The sequence below is a fragment of the Dama dama genome, chromosome 7 (genome assembly GCF_033118175.1).
Source record: "Dama dama isolate Ldn47 chromosome 7, ASM3311817v1, whole genome shotgun sequence".
Classification (NCBI taxonomy): domain Eukaryota; kingdom Metazoa; phylum Chordata; class Mammalia; order Artiodactyla; family Cervidae; genus Dama; species Dama dama.
The window spans coordinates 11,520,469-11,542,425 of NC_083687.1; the positions used below are offsets into that span (position 1 = coordinate 11,520,469).

General features: G+C 43.2%; 1 protein-coding gene across 7 annotated transcripts in view; it reads left to right on the forward strand.

Annotated features, from left to right (window-relative positions):
- Nucleotides 1–21,957, forward strand: part of ANKS1A (ankyrin repeat and sterile alpha motif domain containing 1A) — a 166,563-nt gene that overhangs the window by 3,167 nt on the left and 141,439 nt on the right. The window lies entirely within an intron of this gene.

Sequence of the window (21,957 nt, forward strand, 5' to 3'; positions counted from 1 at the left end):
GATATGACAGAGTTACTGCTTTTAAGAAAGGATTATTGCTATTTATTTAAGGAATTCAGACTGAAAACAAACAAAAAAAAGAGTTGCTACCCCAACATTCTATTGAAACAGCCCTTTATTCACCCCTGAGAATGGATCTGTAGCTTGGAAATTGTAGTGACATGACAGTGTTTTTTCGTGTTGACCCTTTTACTTTTGCCCTCCTCTGTGCCAGGTTTCTTTTTTTCTTTTTTCGGATTTCTTTTGAATATGCCTATTTTGAGCTAGATGATTTTAACATCCTGAGGAGGAGAGCAATGCTGACCATGTAAGGATGTCGAAAGGGCGGGCTTAGAAGCAGGAACTCATGGATTTGTGTGATCTAAGTTCCTGCTCTTCTAAGAGAATGCAAAAACAAAATAACAGAAAAACCACAACTGTTTACTGCTAGAGCAGTTTTCTGGATATTCTACTAAACCTCTTAATTAAAAAATGGTTTTTACACAGTGGGGACTTTCCAGGTGGCTCAGTCAGTAAAGAATCCACCTGTCAATGGAGGAGACACAGGAAACATAGGTTCCATCCCTGGGTCAGGAAAATCCCCTGGAGAAGGGAATGGTAACCCGCTCCAGTATTATTGCCTGGGAAATCCTATGGACAGAGAAGCCTGGTGGGCTACAGTCCACGGGGTTGCAAAGAGTCAGACATGACTTAGCAACTGAGCGTGTACTTTTACACAGGGAGGTCAACCCAGTGCTCTGTGACCACCTTGAGGGGCAGGATGGGAGTAGGTAGGAGCGAGATTCAAGAGGGAGGGGACATATGTGTACTTATGGCTGATTTACATTGTCATGCGGCGGAAACCAATACAACATTGTAAAGCAGTTATCCTCCAATTAAACATAAATGGAAAAAAATTATTTTTAAGGAACTTCTTAAAATATTTATTTAAGTATAGTTTTATTGACATAGCAGCCCTTTTTCCTTTCCTTTGAAATTACTGTACATTTTTGCTTTCTCTAAAGCAGAATGTGGTTCCCCTGTTAAAAAACAAAACAGAAAAGGTGGCATGCCTGGGAATGACTGGAGTGTGGTTACGAACATCTCAAGCATGCCTAATTCTTAAACTGAGTAAGGCATCTCCTGGTAGTAAAAAAAGGATTTAACAGAAGTTTAGTAAGTCAGAGATCTCCCTTTTCCTTACTTCTCTTGTTGAAATTCAATTTTGAGTGTCCGGAAGCAGTCAAACAGTCTTGTGAAGAATTTGGTTTGTATCCAGTCAGCTTCAGCATATTCACTTTCCTGGGCGGTTATGGTCCCAGTGAAAGTTGTGTCTTTGGCCAGAAAAATCCCTTCAGAAGATTCTTCCCTGGACCCCACCCTCCTTGGTTTGTCCACTCAAACAGCTGTGACTTTTGGTTTTCAAAAAGGAAGTTAAGGCTATTTCTACCCTACTCTTCAGTAGGGAAAGCAAATTACTAGGTTTTATAGCCCAGAGACACCAAAGAAACCCCAAAAGTAGATGGTGGAGAGTTTGTTCTTGGAAATGTCAGGCTCTCCTGTGGGCAGGAACTGGGTCTGTCTTGGAGAGCCCTCAGAAAATGTTCCCCACACTGATTTCCAAAGGATTACTGGGAGATTTTTTGTGGTATAGAAAATTATATTGTTGTATTCATAGAACATCTTCACATAACTTTGGTGAGGTTAGAGTTAGTGGTAGTAATACTAGAAATTATATGGTATGGCTTCATATTTATCTTTTCTCAGTAATTTGTAGATCAAGTTTGTTTAGTTTACAAATCAAAAAAGTTTTAAAAACAGTTGTCTGTGCTTTACTTGTGATGTTATTACCACTATTAAAAACAGTGAAGATGTTCCAAGAAGTAGAGCTGCCTTCTGACTTACTTAACTGGTGAGAGTTTCAGCATGGTAGCTAGGGGGTCAGGCTCAGACCCAGCTCTGCCTGGTGAGGTAGGCAAATTACATAACCTCTCTGAGCCTCTGTGTCTCCATGTTTATTGGGTTGGCCAAAAGATTCCTTGGGTTTTTCTGTAAGATGTTACTGAAACACTCAAATGAACCTTTTGGCCAACCTAATACAATGGGCCCAGATAGTACCTACTTTCTGAAGCAGCCTCTCATGAGCTAAGATATTAAGACACATAATGCCTGGAACTTGCCAAGGGCTTGGTAAACCTGGGCTGCTATAGTCATTTGATGGGAGCCCAATGCTTGCCACCTTTGAGAGATTGGGAATGATAATCCTGTGGGTTTTTTTTTTTTTTTTTTAATGTTTCCATTTAAAGATTTATAGTAATTGATAGCAGAGGCTCCCAGCATTTTCAAATATGAGGTAATGGTGGCAAAGTTACAAACTGATATAGGCTCACAATCACTTGTCTGAAATCTTGGGGCTTAGAATCCAGAATTTTGGGGTTGTGGGAGGGTGATACTGACCCCCTGCTGGATTCTGGGGAAGCACTCTGAAACATTATATTTTTGCAGTGAAACCTGTTAATATTCACACTAAATGGGATAACCGTGAAGCTGCTCCGTGTCAGTTTTGTATCTAAACAAATTTGCCACTAACTTTTGAAAGTGTGTTATCAGAACTTTTTGGTTTTCTGAATTGTAGATGAGGAATTGTGGACCTCTACCTTTATTACAGAAAAATTGCTAGCCAAAAAAGCATAAAGAAGAAAATCCTCTATAGTTCTATTACCTAGAGAAATTAGCTCTTGTAATTCTGATGAACATACTTTGGTCTTTTTTCCATGCACACTTTTTTTTCCCCCAAACATTGTTCTGTACGTACTTTGTCTCAGATTTCTCCTTAATATATTGCGAACATTTTACCATCATTTTCTAGTCCCCTTAACCTCATTTGAAATGGGTAAGTGGTATTCCATAGTGTGTATGAACTGTAATTTATTTAATCCCGTCCCTGCCATTAGGTACGAGTTTGCTGTTAGTTTTCTGCTGTTGGAATAACACTGTGATGTACATCCTTGCAGATAAGTTTTTGTGCATGCTGGTGCTTATGACATTTTATATTCTCAGTAGGATAGTAGATGTAATTTGAGTATTTAACCACTGCAAAAATCACATATGTGCAGTTGAATTTGAGGACTCATAATAATTCTTAGGCTCCTTACATCTCCTGGGTCCTTCTGATTGGAACGTAATGTACTGATCTATGGCTTCTAAATGCTAGTTATGTTTAGAAAGTTACCTTTGTGCAGACATAGAATTTTTAATAGTCAGGTTGGGGCCTCTTGGGTCCTTTCTCAGAGGCAAAATGTTTAGAAGAGGGCCATTAGTATGCTCCAAGCAGAACGAGACAAAATCCATTTTGTTTCTGCCATTTGTTGTTCTAGCTTTTATTGTGGGACATTTCAGACATACAGAAATCCAGAGACTGACTTATTTATTTTGACTTGAGGCTTATGGGATCTTAGTTCCCCAACCAGGGATTGAACTTAGGCCCTTGGCAGTGAGTGCAGAGTGCTAACTAATGGACTGCCAGGGAATTCCTGAAAATATTTTATTTTATATGGTTGGTTTGTTCAAATCTGCATTCATACAAGGTCTATGCATTGCATTTGGTTGGAATGTCTCATTACTGTCTTTAATCCTTTGGGTTTCATCTCTGTCATTTTTTTCATTCCAGTTTACTTGTTGAAGAAAAAAATTGTTTTTGTCAATTTTTGACAAAAAATTCATTTGTCTGTTTATCAGAGCCTGGGTTTTGCCGATTGCATCTCTGAGGTATCGTTCAGTGTGTTCATCTGTTCCCTGTGTTTCCTGTGAGCTGCAAACCAGATCCTGGTTTAGTCTGATTCAGGTTCAGATTTTCTGGCAGGATTTCTTCCTAGTGGGTTTCGTGTATGTCCCTGTGTTGAGGCTTCTTTTTTTGCAATGTTGGCAGCCATTGACAATCATGGTCTATAGCCCTGATTTAGAATTTGCAAAGTGGTGGTGTTTTCATTTTTATGTTACCATCTTCATTTATTGATCAGAATACTTTCTGGAGAGAAACTTTATAGAGAAACCTCATGTTATTAACTGCTTCGTTACCCTGAGGTACAGTTCGTGCAGGAAAAATGGATTAAATGCTTGATTCTTTCCCCTTATTTACCTGTTTCCAGATCAGGTTGCATTCCGAGTAGTCTTCAGAGGTGTCCAATGAGTTTCTTGCGAATAATCATAATGAATGCACAGACTTAAGCATATTTGTGCTTCAGTAATAACCTTTCTAAAATGTGCTCTGAGACATTTAGATTTTGACAATTTTACCGAGTAAAGCCCCTGAACTGATTTGTAATGAAGTGGTGTGTTTGCTGTGTGTCTGTGTATTGTAGTTGATTGCTGTTTCTATCCAGAGGCCCCCAGTTGTGCTGGTTCTTCTGGTCACCTGCAAATCAAGCATTATAATCTTTGAGTCTGGATTAGTTCAGCTGACTTTTAACTTTTTTTAAAAAATTTCTACTGGCCATACTTGGCCATATAAGTTAGAAAGCCTTAAAAAGATACTCTAGGGACTTGAGTAACCAAATTTCTTTAGGTTGTAATTACACCTACTAAGAGTGGTGTTTTCCCACCAGCTTTATTTATGGTGTGACTCTAGATAAGAATCTAACTGTGTCAAGGTGAGTTGTTACTTATTCAGTCTCATGTTACTCTGAATATATTTCATGGTGTCACACTTTTTTTAGTATAAGCAATGAATAATCAGGTTTCGTCATTGATTTCTTAGTTATTGCATTTAAAGCTCCCATTCACAGGTCTGATTTTGAGTTGCTGTACTGCCATCTGTATATATTCTTTTTTTTTGGTTTGGAGCTCAACTGTATATGCAAGTGTTTCTTTTGTTTTATTTTATCCCTTGGTTTTATGTGTTTGGAGTTGGGTGGGAGCTCTGGGTCAGGATCCTTCTGCTTTGGAGGAGATTCTCCCTTTGACCAGCCATGCAAATGCTACATGTATAGCCTCAATTGAAAAGTGATAAAAGCAGCAAGTAGAACCACTTATTTGTTTCTCTTTTTTGACAGTTGTTGGGACAGTCAGGGTTCTACTTCAAAGAGATCTTGGCCTGTATTAGGCAGTGACAGCATCCAGCTCCTTCATACTGGCTTCACAGCACTTTCATGTTGGGCTCTCAGAGTCTTTAAAGAGTACTGTCATGAGTTAAGATGAAAAATAAAAACAGAAGTAAGAGAAGAACTATATTGGACTTCATTTACTGAGAAAGGAAAATCTATCTTAAAACACTTGAGCTTCATAGCGCCAAGGAGTTTAACACTTGAGTCAGGCTGCGTGTAATTCTCACAAGCCTGAAGCTGTGGCTCTGTCTCCATGGATGGGGTCCATCCTCTGTTGGGGCTGAATGAGAACTCGATGTGTTATCTGCAGAACAGTTTTTTCCTTTACTGTGCCTGGAAAAGCAGCTCCAAAGGTATGTCCCATGAATAATAGTACCAGTATCAGCATTGATTGAACATTCACTGATACTGGATTAGTAACATTAATTTGGAGGGCATTATTAAGTGCTTGTCCTTACTAAGATAAAGAAAGTAAAATTTTTTGTTATTGTCCCTGCTTTTGTTCATCTTGTACCTTTCAGCTTTGCATGTGTAAAGTCAGATCTTCTAATTGGGATTCTTTTCAGCCACAGCAAAAACTTAAAAAGCTCAGAGATTTAAATTTTATTAATTAAAAAAAAAATTGGAAACTCGCTCTTCTCACCTGTGAAAAAATAGAAGCAGTGGTGCTTTTACTTAAGATATCAGATATTTAGAAAACACAAGTGAGTTTATTTGGAGATGGTGCTTTATGTAACCTTGGGAGGATGCTTCTTTTTTGGCTGCTCCTCGCAGCTTACATAGACTCTTAGTTCCTTGCCCAGGGATTGAACCCAGGCCCCAGCAGTGACCATCAGGGAGTTTCCAGAAAGACCCATCTTAAAGGGAGTTTCTCTCTGTACCCCAGCTCTTCTTGTCTGAGTGAACCAACTTTGTTTTCCTTTCAGCTGAAATAAGCCTTTATTCTGATTTCTTTTCAGTCTCCTTTAAACAATCCATTTCTCAGGTAGTTTTTCCTTTTGAATTATAGACCTGCTTCTGTGAAGTCCGATGGCCAGAAGAGGTTTCAAAACAGATGCTTTTGGGACTGTTGACCTGGAAGGTTCTTAGACTTTTGAGGGTTTGTCTTTAGCTCTTTGCTGGAGCCCAGCTTTGTTGATAACTGTTATTAGCGTCATGTTCCCTACTTTGCTTCTGATCCAGCTTGATTTTGGATCCTGGTTCCATCCAGTGGTCTGATTCTTGCTTCTTCAGGTTGCCCCACAGCCCTGATAAAACTCCAATGAAAGCCCAGTCCAGATTGCATGATTTGAGGTTGTTCACTCACAGGTTAATTCATAGCAGCTCAGAGCTGTAGCTGTAGACTCTGGGGTGGGGGTTGTACATGATGCGGGGAGAGAGTTTCATTTCTTGAGCCCTTAATACTTTGCTTGGCCTGTGCCTGGAACTTCACATCTCTATTTTCTCAGTCTATCTTCACAGTGTATCTGCTGGATAATTGTCATTATCCCCCTGTTACAGATGAAGTAGCAGAGATTCAGGGAGAAGTTAAAGTGACCCGCTCAGGGCCACACGGAGGAGGGCATTGCCAGGAGTCTGACTCCCCAGACTCTTGCTGATAAAGCACTGAGTTTGACCACTTGGAGAATTTGAGTGTCTTTGGATATGATTCACACCACCCCTTACTCTGTTTTGGTAAAGTTTTACCAAAAAAGATGAATTAAGGATTTATTTATTTTAATTTAGTAGTTGCTTTGACAACCCTTTTTGACATCCACAGTTCTTAAGCACTTTACAAATATTAGCTCATTTTGTCCTCATAACACTTTGGGGAAGGCACTAGAAATACTGCCATCTTCCTGATGAGGAACCAAAGTACGGAGCTGTCAAGTAACTTGCCCACAATAGTGACTGGGAGGTGCTGGAGCTTGGTTCCCAGCCCGGGCAAACTGGCTGCGGAGTCCTTAGTTTTAGCCTTCATGCAACTGGGGTAATTTCTTCATTTTATTAAGAATGTAACACAAAATCCTTTGAATACTTTGACTACATAAAGTGAGATGGTTAGTATAAAGTCATTGGCAGTTTCCTTGGAATGTAAGAAAGTTAGATGAAGGGAATGTCTTCAAACTTACACCAAATAATATATTAGTTTAAAAGATATAGGGGAAGCCCTGCAACTCATGAAGAGGGAAAAAACTTCCCATATTGCTTTCCTTAAACTTTCCTTCTAGAAAATTCTCATCTTCCTCTCAAGCAGCATAATGCATTCCTGAATTTCACCTCTGAGAAAATTCAGGACCCTCCCTTTCCCCAACAAATTTTAAAGTGATAAAGTTTTGTTTTGGACACATCAGTACCACTGAGTATCTGATGTACCACTGAGTCCACGGTGTATGCAAGAGAAGTAAGTCTAAACAATTGGCAAGAAACTAGAGGTCTGTGTATTTGAAATTATTTTTAACTGTGGCTACCTGTTCTGCCTTTTTTTTTTTTTTTTAAACAATTCTTTCCCTTTCCCCTCCCTTATTAGCGGTTGATAACCAGATTTTACATTCCCTGGCAATAATTAGTTTGTCCATAAAATGATTTTCAGAGAGTGTTATCTGGCTGGGTCAATGATTTTTGATAGTAGCTTGAAGCCTGGGGTTATGGGACAGGTAATATTACCTCTATAATCCTTGGTGCTTTAATCTTCACAGTTTTGTGGTATAAGTGGTGATTTTTCTGATAAGAAAGTTTTAAGTGACTTGCCTAAGGCCAAGATTTTCGATTTTCAAGGCCTGTAGAGTCTATTTTATGTGGAGATCATGGCTGCCAAGAACAGGCCTGAGTCTTCAGGTTGTAGAGGTAGAAGGAAAAGGTAGTATTTCTAGCTAAGTAGTTCTGAAAACACCTATGGTTCCTATGGGCTTAGCAGTAAATAGAATACTCTATTACTTTTTATCTGTTACAAATGAAAATGCCTCAGGTGTTGAAATTGGCAGAGGTTCCAGATTTGTTACTTTTTAATCTCTTGCTCTTTCCCTAATTATATGTTTAAGACCTGGCTGGGAAATAGTTTTCTTGCTAGTCACTTTTTTTTTCTTTTTTGTCTTGCTAGTCACTCTTATCAGCAGCCCTTATGTCATCTTTAGCAGACCCAAAGCAGACTTTCAGAAAGGTTTTAAAGTGAATGATCAAGGGTTTAGTGTTTCCTTTTCAAATTTAACAATTTTTGTTAAAGAGTGTTTACAGAATCAGGATCCAGTACTTTAACTTAAGTTTTTTCAGACAAACAGCGCTGTCTTTTTTCAGATGTCTTTTCTTTAACCATCATGATCTGTTAGACTTATTGTCTTTAGTGACCATCATTTCTGTTTACCTCTCTCTTTAATGTTTATTCTCTAGTCAACTATATATCTGAAAAAATGTGAATATTATATAATAATGTAATAATCACCATTATTGCCATATATATGTGTGTGTGTATTTTTTTTTTAAAACACTTCCTGTGCCCAAGATATTGCCTCATTTATTTCTGGTGATAAAATAGTGAAGTCAGTGTCTTGACTTCACATGCATCTGACTGGCATCAGGTTTCTTCATTATCAGGTACTGGAACTTTTAAAATTTTGACACCCATGGGCTTAACCTACTGCTTTTTAACATTATTTTGATTGTGATTCACATTACTTTTAATGTGTTTAATTTGTTTTTCAATGCTCACTTTGTATTTATACTAACAAGCTAGGATTGGTCTTTGGGTTCAGTGTGGCCATCTGGGTTTGAGTGGAACAAAATCTAAGTCTTGTCTTTCCCTCCTTCACTGATTTTGATGTTAGCCTTGTGTTTGATCTGTAGATACCCAGACAAAATCTTTACATTAAGCCTTATGCTCTTGTCTAGGTCTGTCTAGAATCCTGGGGTCTGGAAAGCACACAGCTCTCTTAGTTTTATCCTGTAGTCATTCCCTCCACGCTTGAACTCTGAAGGGAAGGGGACACGGGTTAGACAGAGAAATCAGTCTTCAGGGAATGTCGTCGCCAGGAACCTTCCTCCTTCAGAGTGCACTCGGCCTCTGGGCAGGGGCACGGAGAGGGGGCCTCTCGGGGACCTTCTGCCTGGAGTTACCTCGGCCATTCTCTTGCTGTATGCTCTTGGGGACGTTTTCTACTTCTCTTACACCTCCGTTTCCTATCCATGGGGCGGGTGGGGGGAGAAGGCAGTGTTTGTGGTGCCTCCTGGCAGAGGTCCCAAGGAAGGTGCATCGGTGCATCTTAAAGCAGCTGTCCAGACAGACTGGGGACGGCACCTGCTGCCTTACTGCACTCTTACTGTCGCCAGGAGCTGGGCAGCCTTTTGTGTTTTTAATTTTTAAACTTTTATTTTGTGTTGAGGTACAGCTGATGAACAATGTTGTGATGGTCTCAGGTGAACAGCAAGGGGACTCAGCCATCCATACACATGTGTCCGTCGTCCTCCAAGCTCCCCTCCCATCCCGGCTGCCACCTGACATTGCGCAGAGTTCTGTATGCTGTGTGATAGTCCTTGTTGGTTGTCCACTGTAGATACAGAATTTGTGTGCGTGTCCTTAACCGAACTCCCTAACTATCCCTCCCCCATCCTTCCCCCTGGGCAGCCGTAAGTTTGTTCTCTGAGTCTGTGAGTCTGTTTCTGTTGTGTAGATAAAGTTCATTTGTATAATTTCCTTTTTAGATCCGGGCAGCCTTTTCTGTACCATGCCTCGCAGGAGGAGTCAGGCGAGGAGGAAGCCCGTCGCCTCATCTGTGTGCATGTGCCAGTGGGCTACTGCTCTTTCTGTCCTTGCGGCTTTCATAAACAGATTCATTCCTGTATGTCAGGCGTGCTGCTGTCGGAGATATTTAGAGATACAAATTTTGTCAAATTCTCCTAAGAAATTGACTTGATTAGAGTGATGACAAAATGGTCCTGTGATCTCCTTGGAGAAATGGTTGATTCCAGAACTGGGGCAGGGAAAATGAAAAAGGCTGGTATGTCAGGAGAACACAGAGGCCAACCTGAAAGAGCTCTCAGAGAGCTCCGAAGCTGGAATAGTTTGAACAACAAAATCAAAAGCCGTGGTAATGGAGTATGAGCCAAAGAATAAAATAGACATCCATGAGTTATGATACAAATGATCAAATAAATAAATGGGAGAGAAAGTTCTTCTTTTCAGAATTCCAATTAATAAATGTAGAAGGAATGGGAGGAATAGAAAATCACCGTTAGCACACCACAGTAATAATTGCTGTAGGCAAGATCTACCAGTGAAGTTAACATTAATGGGTGAAAGTTTAGGGAGAAACAGAATATTTGCATGACCCTAAAACATCTTCCAAAATATTTATTAATTCCTGTAATGATTTCAACCCACGTGCACAGATTCTTTGGAAGTCTTCTTTCCTAAGGAGGGACTTTAATCCGCTCCTCTTGGATTTGGGCTGGACTTAGAAACTGGTTTCCAAATAATAGAGTGTGGAGAGGGGAAACAGTGACTTTATGGTGGAAGAACTTGGCATATACCACCTTAACCAAGAGGTTAGTGTTAACATTATCAGTCATATTGATATCACTTAATCCCTGATAGGATAGGATGAGAAGGGTACTTCACCTCTTGCATTCTTTCCCCCAAATCCATCACTTGGTGTAATCATGGGAAAACAAGACAAATTTAAACCGAAGAACAGTCAAAAGATACCTGACTAGTATTTTTTTAAGAAAGACAGGGTTGTGAAAGATAAGGAAAGACCGAGGAACCGTCATAGACCAGAGACTAAGGAATTATGTCTACTAAATGTAAAGTGGGCCAGGAAAAAGCCACAAGTGTAAAAACATTGTAAATCAACTATATTTCAACTGAAAAAAAAAATATACCTGGGGAAATCTGAGTAAAGTCTGTAGTTTAGTGTTATTTATTTATTGGCTGTGCTGGTCTTTGTTGTTGCATGGGCTTTCTCTCGTTTTGGAGAACGGGGGCTACTCTGTAGTTGTGGTGTGCGGGCTTCTCATTGTGAAGCTCTGTGTCTAGGTGCACAGGCTTCAGTACTTGTGGCTTATGGACTTAGTTGCTCTGCGGCATGTGGAATCTTCCTGGACCGGGGATCGAACCCGTGTCCCCTGGATTGGCAGGTGGATTCTTATCCACTGTGCAACCAGGGAAGTCTTGTAGTTTAGTTAATACTATTATACCAGTGTTACTTAAGTTTGGATCAATGTGCCAGGGTTATGTAAGATGATAACATAAAGGGAAGCTGGGTGAAAGATACACAGGAGCTCTGTACTATCTTTGAAGCTCTTCTGTGAGCCTAAAATTATTTCAGAATAAAAAGGAAACACACAAGCATTATATTAGTGACTCTGGAGTCAAGTTCTCTGGGTTCAAGTCTTGCCTTTGTCACCTACCTATTGAGAGATAATAGACAGCTTTAACTTCTTTGCCTCAGTTTCCTCATCTGTAATAACAGTATCTTCCATATAATAAGACTGAAGATTAAATGAAGTAACGCATGTAAAGTACTTAGAATAGTGGCTGGAGCATAGTAATGGCAGCTGCCAATAGTAATATTTATACAAAGGAAGTCCAGCCACCTTTTAGGTGCTTGGACATTTAGCCATGGATGTAGACAGTCTGAGCTAAAGGAGGTTGAGAGAAGATGATAATGGACTAGGGTGTTCTGGAGACCCTTCTCCCAACCTTGAGGAAGTGGGGCATGAGCTCTGCCCTTGAAGAAAGCCCAAGATTCAGATAACCGCTAGGAGACGGGTGTAGGGAGGAGAGGGATCAGCCAGGGCAAAGGTGGAGAAGCTGCAGTGGGAAGAGCTGCCTGCCGAGCTGTCCAGGTGGACTGGGCTCCATGTGGAGTCAGTGAAGAGGAGGCTGATCAGGTGGGTGGGGAGCAGCTTAGATGCTGGCTTGATGAGCTTTAGACTTGAGACTAAGGAGAGAAAGGATGAGAGACAGGGGAAGTGTGAGAGTGAGAGAGAATGCTTCAAAAAATTGTTTTAGCTCCAGCTGGATTGTGGCTGTACTTTGAGTATTTGTTGATTGAGAAACTGTTAACAGAGTGACTCTGAAGTTAGTATCGTTCTGAAATAAATGTTTTTATAAAGTAGGATAGCTTCTCTGTGCCTTTGGGACATCATGATGCGTGCACGTGAGACATATATCCTGCCTGCTGCCCCTGCCTGGCGTCCAGATGCGTTTGCTGACCCTTTATGATCACATTGCAGCCTGGGGCTAAGAATGAGCTGTGGGTGACTAGGAACTTTCAGTGGGCAAAATGCTTTGACATCAGACCTCACTGCGAGGGCTGTCTTCGTTCGTAGGGGAGAGTGTTCTCCCTTTATTAGCTTACAAAATCTTTTGAAGTATAATTTACATCCAGGGAATACACGGATATTAAGTGTAAAGAGCAAAGTATTTTCCTTATGTACACATCTATGTGGTCATCACCAAGATCAAGACATAGACCATTTCCAGCACTCCAGAAGGCTCTTGTGTTTCCGCCCAGCCAAAAATGCCCCTCCTTGAGATAACCACTGTTTTGACCTTTATCACCATAGGTTTTTGCTGGGGATGTGTTTCTTTTTCTCCACTATACACACCCAGGCCCACGAAGTACAGTGGGTTGGGAGCAGGGATGCATCTACATGTGCCAAACACTACACTCAACACATTCCCAGACTTGCATAAATTCTCCCATAAAACCACAGACCTGGGCTTATGTTACTTCTTGTATAAATTCAGTCTCATACCTCAGACTGCCCAGGGTTTTTCCCATTGCACCACATTCTGTGCCTTCAACTGGCATTTACCATAATAATTGTTGTTTTTAGTCACCAGGTTGTGCCCGACTCTTTGCGACCCCATGGACTGTAGCCCGCCAGGCCCTTCTGTCACTGGAATTTTCCAGACAAGAATATTGGGGTGGGTTGCCATTACTTTCTCCAGGGGATCTTCCCGACCCAGGGATCAAACCTGCATCTCCTGCATTGGCAGGTGGATTTTTTACCCCCGGGGAGCCCACCATAATAATTATCTCCATCATTAATGAAAAGTCACCTTAGTAGATTTTTCCCAGTAGATTACATGCGTAACTCTCTAGTAGAGAAAGTTGTGTTGATTTGGAATCAAAGGACGAGGCAGTTCCTTCATTTAATGAGTACTAGGCCTCAAGTAAGCCAGTGGAGTTAGGGAGAAAGGCAGTCTCCATCCCAGCCTCCTAATCTTCTAAAGAACGAGACAGGGTGTGACGAGTGCTCTGAAGCAGGGGTGCTGGAGGGTCACGAGGAACCAAGGGACGGGTCGGGGGAGGGGTGCTCCAGGTGTGTCAGGGAAGTGCTCCTCCTTGAAGTGAAGTCTGAGTGGTGTGTTAGAGATAGTAGGAGTTGTGCAGGTGAAGAATGGGAAAGTGAGGGCTCATCTAAGCTGGAGAGGGAGGGAGCACCGTGTGTGCAAAGGCTGGAGAAAACTGCCAACGGCCGCCTGGTGGGAAGGAGGTGCTGGGACTGGGAGAGATGGGCTGGAGTGGCAGGCAGAGGCCGGCCCGTCAGGCCCACGGTCAGGACTTGGATGTCACACTGAAAGTAATGATGGGTTTACACTTTTGAAAGGTCACTTCAGATTTTGGGGAAGTGGCTTAGAGGGTTAGAAATTTACTAGGCATATAAAGCTATGCCCTGATGGCTCAGACGGTAAAGAATCTGCTTGTAATGTAGGAGACCTGGGTTGGATCCCTAGGTTGGGACTATCCCCTGGAGGAGGGCATGGCAACCCTCTTCAGTATTCTTGCCTGGAGAATTCCATGGACAGAGGAGCCTGGCGGGCTACAGCCCATGGGGTCACAAAGAGAACAACATGACTGAAAGACTAATACTACTCACTATAAAGCTTATTAGAACTAGTAACAGTTGGCATGGAAAGGGGCCAGATTGGAAAGACATTCAGGAGGTGCAATGGCTTGGTTGATTTATAAGCAAGAGGTTGAAACCTCTTGTGACTGAATAGGATTTTCACAATGGAAAGGGAGAGTGAGATTTTTTAGAAGAACTGGATTTCCTAAGTCATAACCGAAGTGGAGTACTTTTTTCCTTTTCAGCAGAAGGGAAATATTAGCTTTAGAACAGCCCCATTATTTCTGTGCGCACAGGCATTTGTAGATGAAGGCTTTGTATGAAAAGTTTTTAAAACTCCACGGATAAATCAGCCTTTTGGTTTGTTTTAATTGTCCTTTGTTGTGGTAGAAGCTAAAGCTCCACATAGCTATTTCCACAGAGAAGGCCCAAGAACCTTGAACTGAGGGGAAACTAGTGATACGAAAAGCAGGAAAAGACTTCTTACTCCTTTCACGGTGTTTTGTTTACTGAGATGTGTACAGAAAGCCCCACCCATATATCTTGCGGAATGCTGTGTAGATTTGATTCTGAGGTTTCTATGAAGGTGCGAGTTAACCACTATCTTTGCTTTGACCTGCGAGATGCTGAAATAGCTCCTTCAGTGTGCACAGGATATAGACAAGGATGCTTAGCCCTCAGCGCTGGTATCTAGGGCCTAGCCCTTCCTCACTCACAGTCCTGGTCCTTAGCTGTGAGAATGCATCTTGTGAAGTTCAAGGACCTTGTGCACAGACCTGGAAACTTCTAGAAGTGGCCAAACACACTCCCTGGGCTTTGTGATTGGCAGTGCTTGGAGTCCTAACCCTGAATGGTCATTTAAGAAACCCACACCCTTTACACACAGAGGAAGCTCTTCTCCCCAGTCAGCCAAAATTCAGTCAGCTGCCAGGCAGCTCCACATTTCCACTTTTATAATAATCCTTGACAGTTTGGAATGAAGGACGGTGGTGTTTGGGGTGAAGGATCTTCATTCAAGTGAGTAGAAGAGAAGCAGCAGTTTGGCTGTGGAGTCATGTACAATAAAATGCAAGATCTGTTTCTTGCCCCTGGAGTCTGTGTAGTGCTCTGAGTCACCACAGATCTCTGCTGTTCCAGTTTTCAGGTTGTGCCCAGGGACTGTTAATGCTTTTACAGCGATGCAAGTGCTTGTTCTCTCAAGGATGTTCAGTTCAGCTTTGATTTGTGAGTAAAGAAGCATGCCGCCTGAGCAACAGTTTCTGAAAGTCAGCCAGGTGTGACCTCACTTCAGTGTCCTGATGAAGTCGGACATTCGGGCTAACCTGACACCTTTATTGATGTGCATGATCAGTACTGTGCTGCATGGTAATTAGGTGAGCAATTCACGTTAAGTGACTGTAGTTAGCATTAATTTTTACATGGCCAGATCAAATTTTCAGTTTCCTGTTTATTAATTTGTGGTTCCCCAGCATCTGTAATCAGCATCAGTGTCAGTATTTTCCAGTGATGCTCGTGTAGTCTGGCGTGCTCTGGTTCCCTTGTGTTTAAAGACAGAGCCCCTTGGAGGGAGAGGGTGGTCCTCAGCCTGATTTTCTCTCGCCAGCTGATCTCAACCTCAGAGCGGCTCCTGTGCTTTCTCCCTCACCCCAGGTGTTTTGGGAGTCTGGGGTCTTCAGGGAGGTGGGGCTCCAGACCCTGAAACTGGATGTTTGCCCAGGGGTGGGGGAGCCCCCTTCACCTCTGAGAGGAGTTGGCAACACGTTTTATTAAAGAGTAGGAATTGAAATAACTGAGAATCTCTCACCTGACACATGGTAAGGATTTAATAGACACTTGAACAATTAATACCTGATTCTACTACAAAGTTGATTAGGTTAGAAAGAGGTATACTAGTAAGAATACTTTGATATTTTGGTTAGAGGATCATTGAAAACAATACGTTTTTGGATGGATTGAGAAAGATTCGCTCTGAGTAACGTGTGTGACCTGCTTTTGTCATGTAGGAGTAGCTGGTTCCGTTTTTGATGATGAGATGCAGAACCTTATTGTGGTCCTGCTGGCTGAGAGTGTATTGCCTATTTTTATTGTGGTTAACCTGGCCCACCATTTGGTTCCCTAAGATTAGGTTTCCTTTCGTGTACTCGATGAATGCTGTCAGCTTCTGCAGAAGTGAACTTTGCTCTTTCTTCAAACATTTAACTGAGTTTCTGCTCTGTGAGGCCTGGTGCTAGGAGCCAGGTACAGAAAGATGATCAGATATCTCAACTTTAAATAATACCTTTTGCATTTACCTGTTTCATTTCATTTGGCCTCAACACCCCTGTTAAATGGAGAAAGACTGTTCATATACCAACAGTATAGTAAGTAGCCACAGAGAGAGGAACTGTCAAAATAGAGGCTGAACCTCTATTTCTGAACCTCGGTCTCTGAGCCTCCGGCTATTCACTAGTTAGGAAAGGCCACATAAAATAGTCTTTGAATCTAAAACTCATTAATCAGGAAGGATGGCATCTTCTCAAAGAAATTTAAATGGCCACTTAAAAAATTCAACCAATTGTCTCTGAAACTGTGCTACTTTATGAAAATTTGGTAATTAAAAACACCAGAGTTTAAATAGGATTAATTAAGGACTCATAGTTTGCTCACCAAAAGTATTTGTCACTTAGTAAATCACTGTAGTGGGTCCAGAATGATTTAGTCATCACCATTTGATTTATACAGTGTTTTTAGGAAGATACTGTTCAATGTGTATTTAAGTCAGTTTGGGAGGTAGTAAGATTTTTCTAAGATTGGGGAGGAAATGGTTGTGAAAATTCTGTTACACAATATTGAGTTGCCCAGGATGGGAAACAGTTCAGGTTATTTGCTGGCCCATTTTCTCGGGCAGCTAGAAATCTTCCAGGGCCCCGTAGTCATTTTAGGTTTATTTTGTGAAAAAGGCCTTTGGGCTCCCTGTGTTATTGACTCTTCCATTTCTGAAGAAAGGAAATTTCCCCGTGAATGAAGTGAGGAGAGCACCGAAATACTGCACCACGGACCCCAAAACAGTTTTTATTGAACATAGGACTTTCCGAAGGCTCTGAGTGTGGGAGCAGGACGGCTTGTAGAGTTGTTTCTCCCTGGGGGTCTTACTGGGGGCTTCTGGAAGCAGCAGGAAGAGGGCAGAGGTGACCTGGTGCAGTAGGAAGCTGTGGACTCAAAGCCTCGCCAAACTGAGGCTGTAGGTTGTATGATCTTGGGCACATGGCTTCATGCATCTTATTTTGATCAGCAGTTAAATGGCGTGATGTTTTGGGGCGCTCATGTGCAGTGGGAAGCATCAACGAGCTCTTTCGGTGGTGGTGGTTGTTCAGTCGCCCAGTCGTGTCCCACTCTTTGTGACCCCACGGACCGCAGCACGCCGGGCCTCTCTGTCCCTCAGCTTCGCCCGAGGTTTGCCCAAGTTCATGTCCATTGCGTCGGTGATGCTGTCTTTAGGTACATGCGTAAAATGACTTCTGGGATCATCAAAGTCTGTCTCACCTACCATGAGGGCCAAGGCCACATCTGTCTTTCTGCTCACATGTGTCCCTTGTCCCTATGGCAGTGCTGGAGCTTAGTAGATACTCAGATACCTGATGACTGATGGGGTCTCCATAGTTAGTGCGGTAGGCAGCGGGGAAAATGCAGGTACCCTTCCTATAAGCATAGATCTGGTATTGGTTAGCATCTTGGAACTTCAGGCCTGGGCAGGTTTTTTTGGTTGTTGTTAATAAAGTGCAGTTTGGGTTTTTATATTCCCAAGATTTCCTTCCAGAGGGTTTCCCTTTTACTTCAGCTTGATTGATGAGAATGTAATAATGAAGTGAAAGGAAAGGCTGGCTGGTTTTTGCTCTGCGGTGGGCTGAGTCTCCAAGCCGCTCTGTTTTGTTCGGGGATCTGCCGCTTGCTTATGGCAGAGCTAGTTTTCTGTGTTCCCAGCTTCTCAGAGAGGGTATTTGGTTCCAGGTCAGCACTGGTTTCCTTGCAGCTGGTGTAAAGCCTTTGAGAGTGTTGTGCCTGCCTCTTCCTGGTTAGCGCATCGAGGAAACTGAATGTGGAGCTTCACAAAAGGGTGACGCCAGCGTCTCTGCCACAGTTCACTTTTCAACAAGTATTACCGAATAGGAGTTAAAATGCTAATTAATATGAAAATGCAGTTACTTTGGATTGAGGCTGCTGCTTCCTGTGTGCTCAGTGGAGCCTGCTATGGAAGAAAAATCAGACAAAATGCTCTCTATTAAAGCCTCTATTTTAAGAAGAATGATTCAGAGAGGAACACAGGTCCAAGAAATTTTCATCAACAAATAAAAACTGAATTGCCAGGTTTGCCAAATGTCTCATTTTAAAGAAAATTTTCCTCATTTGGTCTCTTGTAAAAGTCTTCCTTCTGACTCTGAAAATATGCTCTGCCCTTAAGTAACTTAAAAATAAAAAAGTTTTAGTGTGTTCCACACATCCCCTTTGTGTAGGGCTTGTAATTCTGCGTGGTTCAGCTCGGAATTCACTGCATAAAAATAAAGGCAGTAAACCCCCTGCATTATTGGACTACAGCATTTGGGAAAACGTTCTTAAGTTATCGAGTATACTCCATCTTGGTCTTTGACTCAGCATTTATTAAGCACCTGCTGTAAACAAGCGCTGCTCCCTGTCGGCTCAGGCAGGGGCACCCTCCCTGGTGCCTGCAGTGTGCCCCTCCCTCATCAGAGGTGTGCCCCCCGCCCTCCTGCGCCGTCTGCAGTTACAGGTCATGGCTGATAATTAGTCAGACCTGCAGGTCCCTTTCATAGGCATCTTTTGGTGGGGGAAGGGCAGCCCCAAGCCCTCTTTTATTTGGTCCCAGCGGGCCCTCCAGGTGTCCTGTGTGCCCTGGCAGTGGGGGAGCAGGGGGCAACGTGGAGGGGGCGGTGCTTAAGGGGCCGCAGGCACCTGCTGCCCTGCCGGCTGCCTTCCCGCTGCCCAGCTGCTGGCCAGAGCCGCTGGGGACGGAGGACTGGGAGCTGGCCAGGCTGAAAGGCTCTTCCTGTGTGGTTGTGGAGAGGAGGGCTTCCTCTGAGGTACACTGAGATGTCAGTGATGGTCTCTGGGGTTTTTTTTGGCACCTTTTCATTTCCGTGACTTCTCTTTACATCCAGCCAAGCTCCCTGTCTTGCCCTCCCAGCTTCCCCAACCCCCAGTTTTCCAAAGTATCTACCAGAAATCCTGTAACCACTATGTAGCTAGTTTCAGCCTGATGTTAGAAAGTCAGTTTTTGTAAGAAATGCAAATGAAGTGGCCTTCTGCCCTAGCTCACTCCTGTCTCTTCAACCACCAAATGCAATGGTATCTTCTTGTAGGTAAAGATCTTTTTCTGAGTCTGGGGTCTGTCTCCTCTCGGCTTACTAGAGGGGACAGCCCCTTGTGTCCCTGCAGAAGCCACCGCTGACTGCTCTGTCCTCCCCTTCTCCACACTTCATGTCAGGAGGCCCCGGGCCCAGATGGGCCCCACCTCCCCACTCCATGGCCGCCCTGCTTAGGGAATTCCAGGTGTTTCTGCTCTGGCCAGGCTCACAGTAGCTCTTGAGGGGGCAGCTGTGGGTGAGTGCTGAAAGCAGCTTCCAGAACTCCCAGAACAGGGAGAGGAAGAGGCTGTCTCCTTGCTATCAACGTCCTCCCCCGGCATAGTTCCCCCCCTTGATTTTGCCGCCTCAGGCTCACTCCAGAAATGTTTTTCCTGTTTTTCATTCCACCCTCTGCCCTGTCCCTAGAACCTGCCCCACTTGTTCCCTCCAGAGGCTGAGTTTAGCCATCCTTGAAGTCAAAGCCTTGAGTTTGTGGGTGTGGGAACATCTTCTGGTTGAGAGTCAAAGGGTATTGAGTTCTGTGCCAGTGTGGACCAGGTTTGGTGATGCCATTTGAAGGCAGGAGGGACTTGGGGGAAGCAGGGTGCACGGTGCTTAGGAACGTAGATTTTGGGGCCAGTTGGCCTGAGTCCAGATGCCAGCTTTCACCTTAGCAGCGTGTGCTTAGTCGCTCAATCATATCTGACTCCGAGACTCTTTGGACTGTAGCCCACCAGGCTCTTCTGTCCATGGGATTCTCCAGGCAGAGTACTGGAGTGGGTTGCCATGCCCTCCTCCAGGGGATCTTCCTGACCCAGGGGTCGAACCCACATCTTCTGTGTCTTCTGCACCGCAGGCGGACTCTTTACTCGCCGAGCCATAATTTATTTAAACTCTCTGTGCCTCCGTGTTCTCAGTTCCAGAATGGGAGTAGTAACAATAGTACCTCGTAGCTCGGGGACCTTTGTGAGGATAACTTGTTTTGCACAGCACCCAGCACATGGCACTGCTTATGAAACAAGAGCTTTGTGTCTGTCGTACCAGATGGAGCTGTGGGCTGATACCATGGTCGCCAGCAAGTTCCTCCTTAGTGCACCTCTGTGCTTCTGTGTGGGAACCACAGTGAGGAGAAGAGGGCAACAAAAGTATCTCTGGGTCAGTTTTACAAAAAGCCATCACATTATTAGCTCATCGTCTCAAGGTCTCCTTAAAGTGGGCCACTGTTTACTGAACTTTATAGTGTCATTAAAAGTATTCTGTTGCCTTCTGATTTGCTGAAGGAAAAAGTTGACTGCAAGCATGAAAAAGCACCTTTTTTTATAGAACAGAGTAACTATAACATTAAATGTGAATTGGACAAGTTACTGTTACATTTTGAACTTTATATACTCCTTAAAAACCTTAATCCTGAATGAGTATCAGTTATGATTAGTGAACTAAAATGTTTCTGGTTCTTTATGGGAAAAGTTGGAAGTTAGTCTCTTGGGAGGGTTCTCCCAGGAAACTGCTATTTCTGAGAGAAAACTGAATATTGGCTTGGAGCACCTTGGTAGGATCATGGTTTGTCCTTGGGCCCAAACTCACTGATTTGTGTTTGAAGCTTTGCAGCCTGGCTTATTCCTCTTTCCTCATTGCTCGCCACTGTTCGCTTTGCATGGGAAGCTTCAGAATTACTTAGTTTAACAAGTATGAAGTGCCCGTTTGCAACTTCCTGGAGCCTGGGCCCTGCTCTAACTTGCACCTGGAGCTATACCACACACCTCCGCACCTACAAAACTTCCCAGACTCTGACGTTGGACAGCCTCGGGCCTCATCTTAGAAAAGGCAGTCTGTGGTGGTAAAGTGCCTGGGCTCTGGGTTCAGGCTCAGTGGGTTCAGATCCCAGCTCTTCCACTTGCTAGTGGTATGTCTTTGGGGAAATTTCTCAACCTCTCTGTTTCACCTTTAAAATGGCAATAATAATAGCAGCTGTCTTGGAGTTTTGTTCTGAGAACTATGGGAGATAATCCACTAGTGCACTTAGCATATTCTTGGTGTACTTGGCATAGTCTTAGGCTTCTCGTTGCTGCTCAGGGGCTCCATGGCGCACGGGCTTCAGTAGCTGTGGCGCATGGCTTAATTGGCCAGAGACATGCGGTCTCTTAGTTCCTGGACCAGGGACCAAACCCATGCCCCCTGGATTGGCAGGTGAATTCTTAACCACTGGACCACGAGCAAAGTCCCTGCTGTTGATTTTTTTGATAAATGGGTCTGCTTGCCTGTTTTGTCATGAGCTAAGAGTTTCAAATGTTTCCCTTTCCCCTCACTAGGACAATTTTTATAGAATCACTATGATTTAGAGATGAAAAAAGACGAAAAAAGACATTCTTTAAGTCTCCTTGTGCCAGGCACTGCAGTTGGCTCTTTAGATATGTTCTGGTTGAATTCACCCTCAGCTCCAAGTTGGGTGGCAAACACACCCATTTAAGAATTGTATAGGTGTTCAGAGTCATTCAGCTTAGTAGATGTCAACGTTGGACTCAAACCTGGGCCTGCCTGGCTTCATGGCACCTACTATTTTTGTCCTGTGTTCATTGACTTGCTGGGGACTTGTTGCCTGGTTTCCTGCCCACATCTACCATCCTAGGGCCATATTGCATTGTTTTCTGGGGAGTAGTACAATTAGGCCTCAAAAGTGGTCATTAAAGGGGTTGATTCTTTCTGTT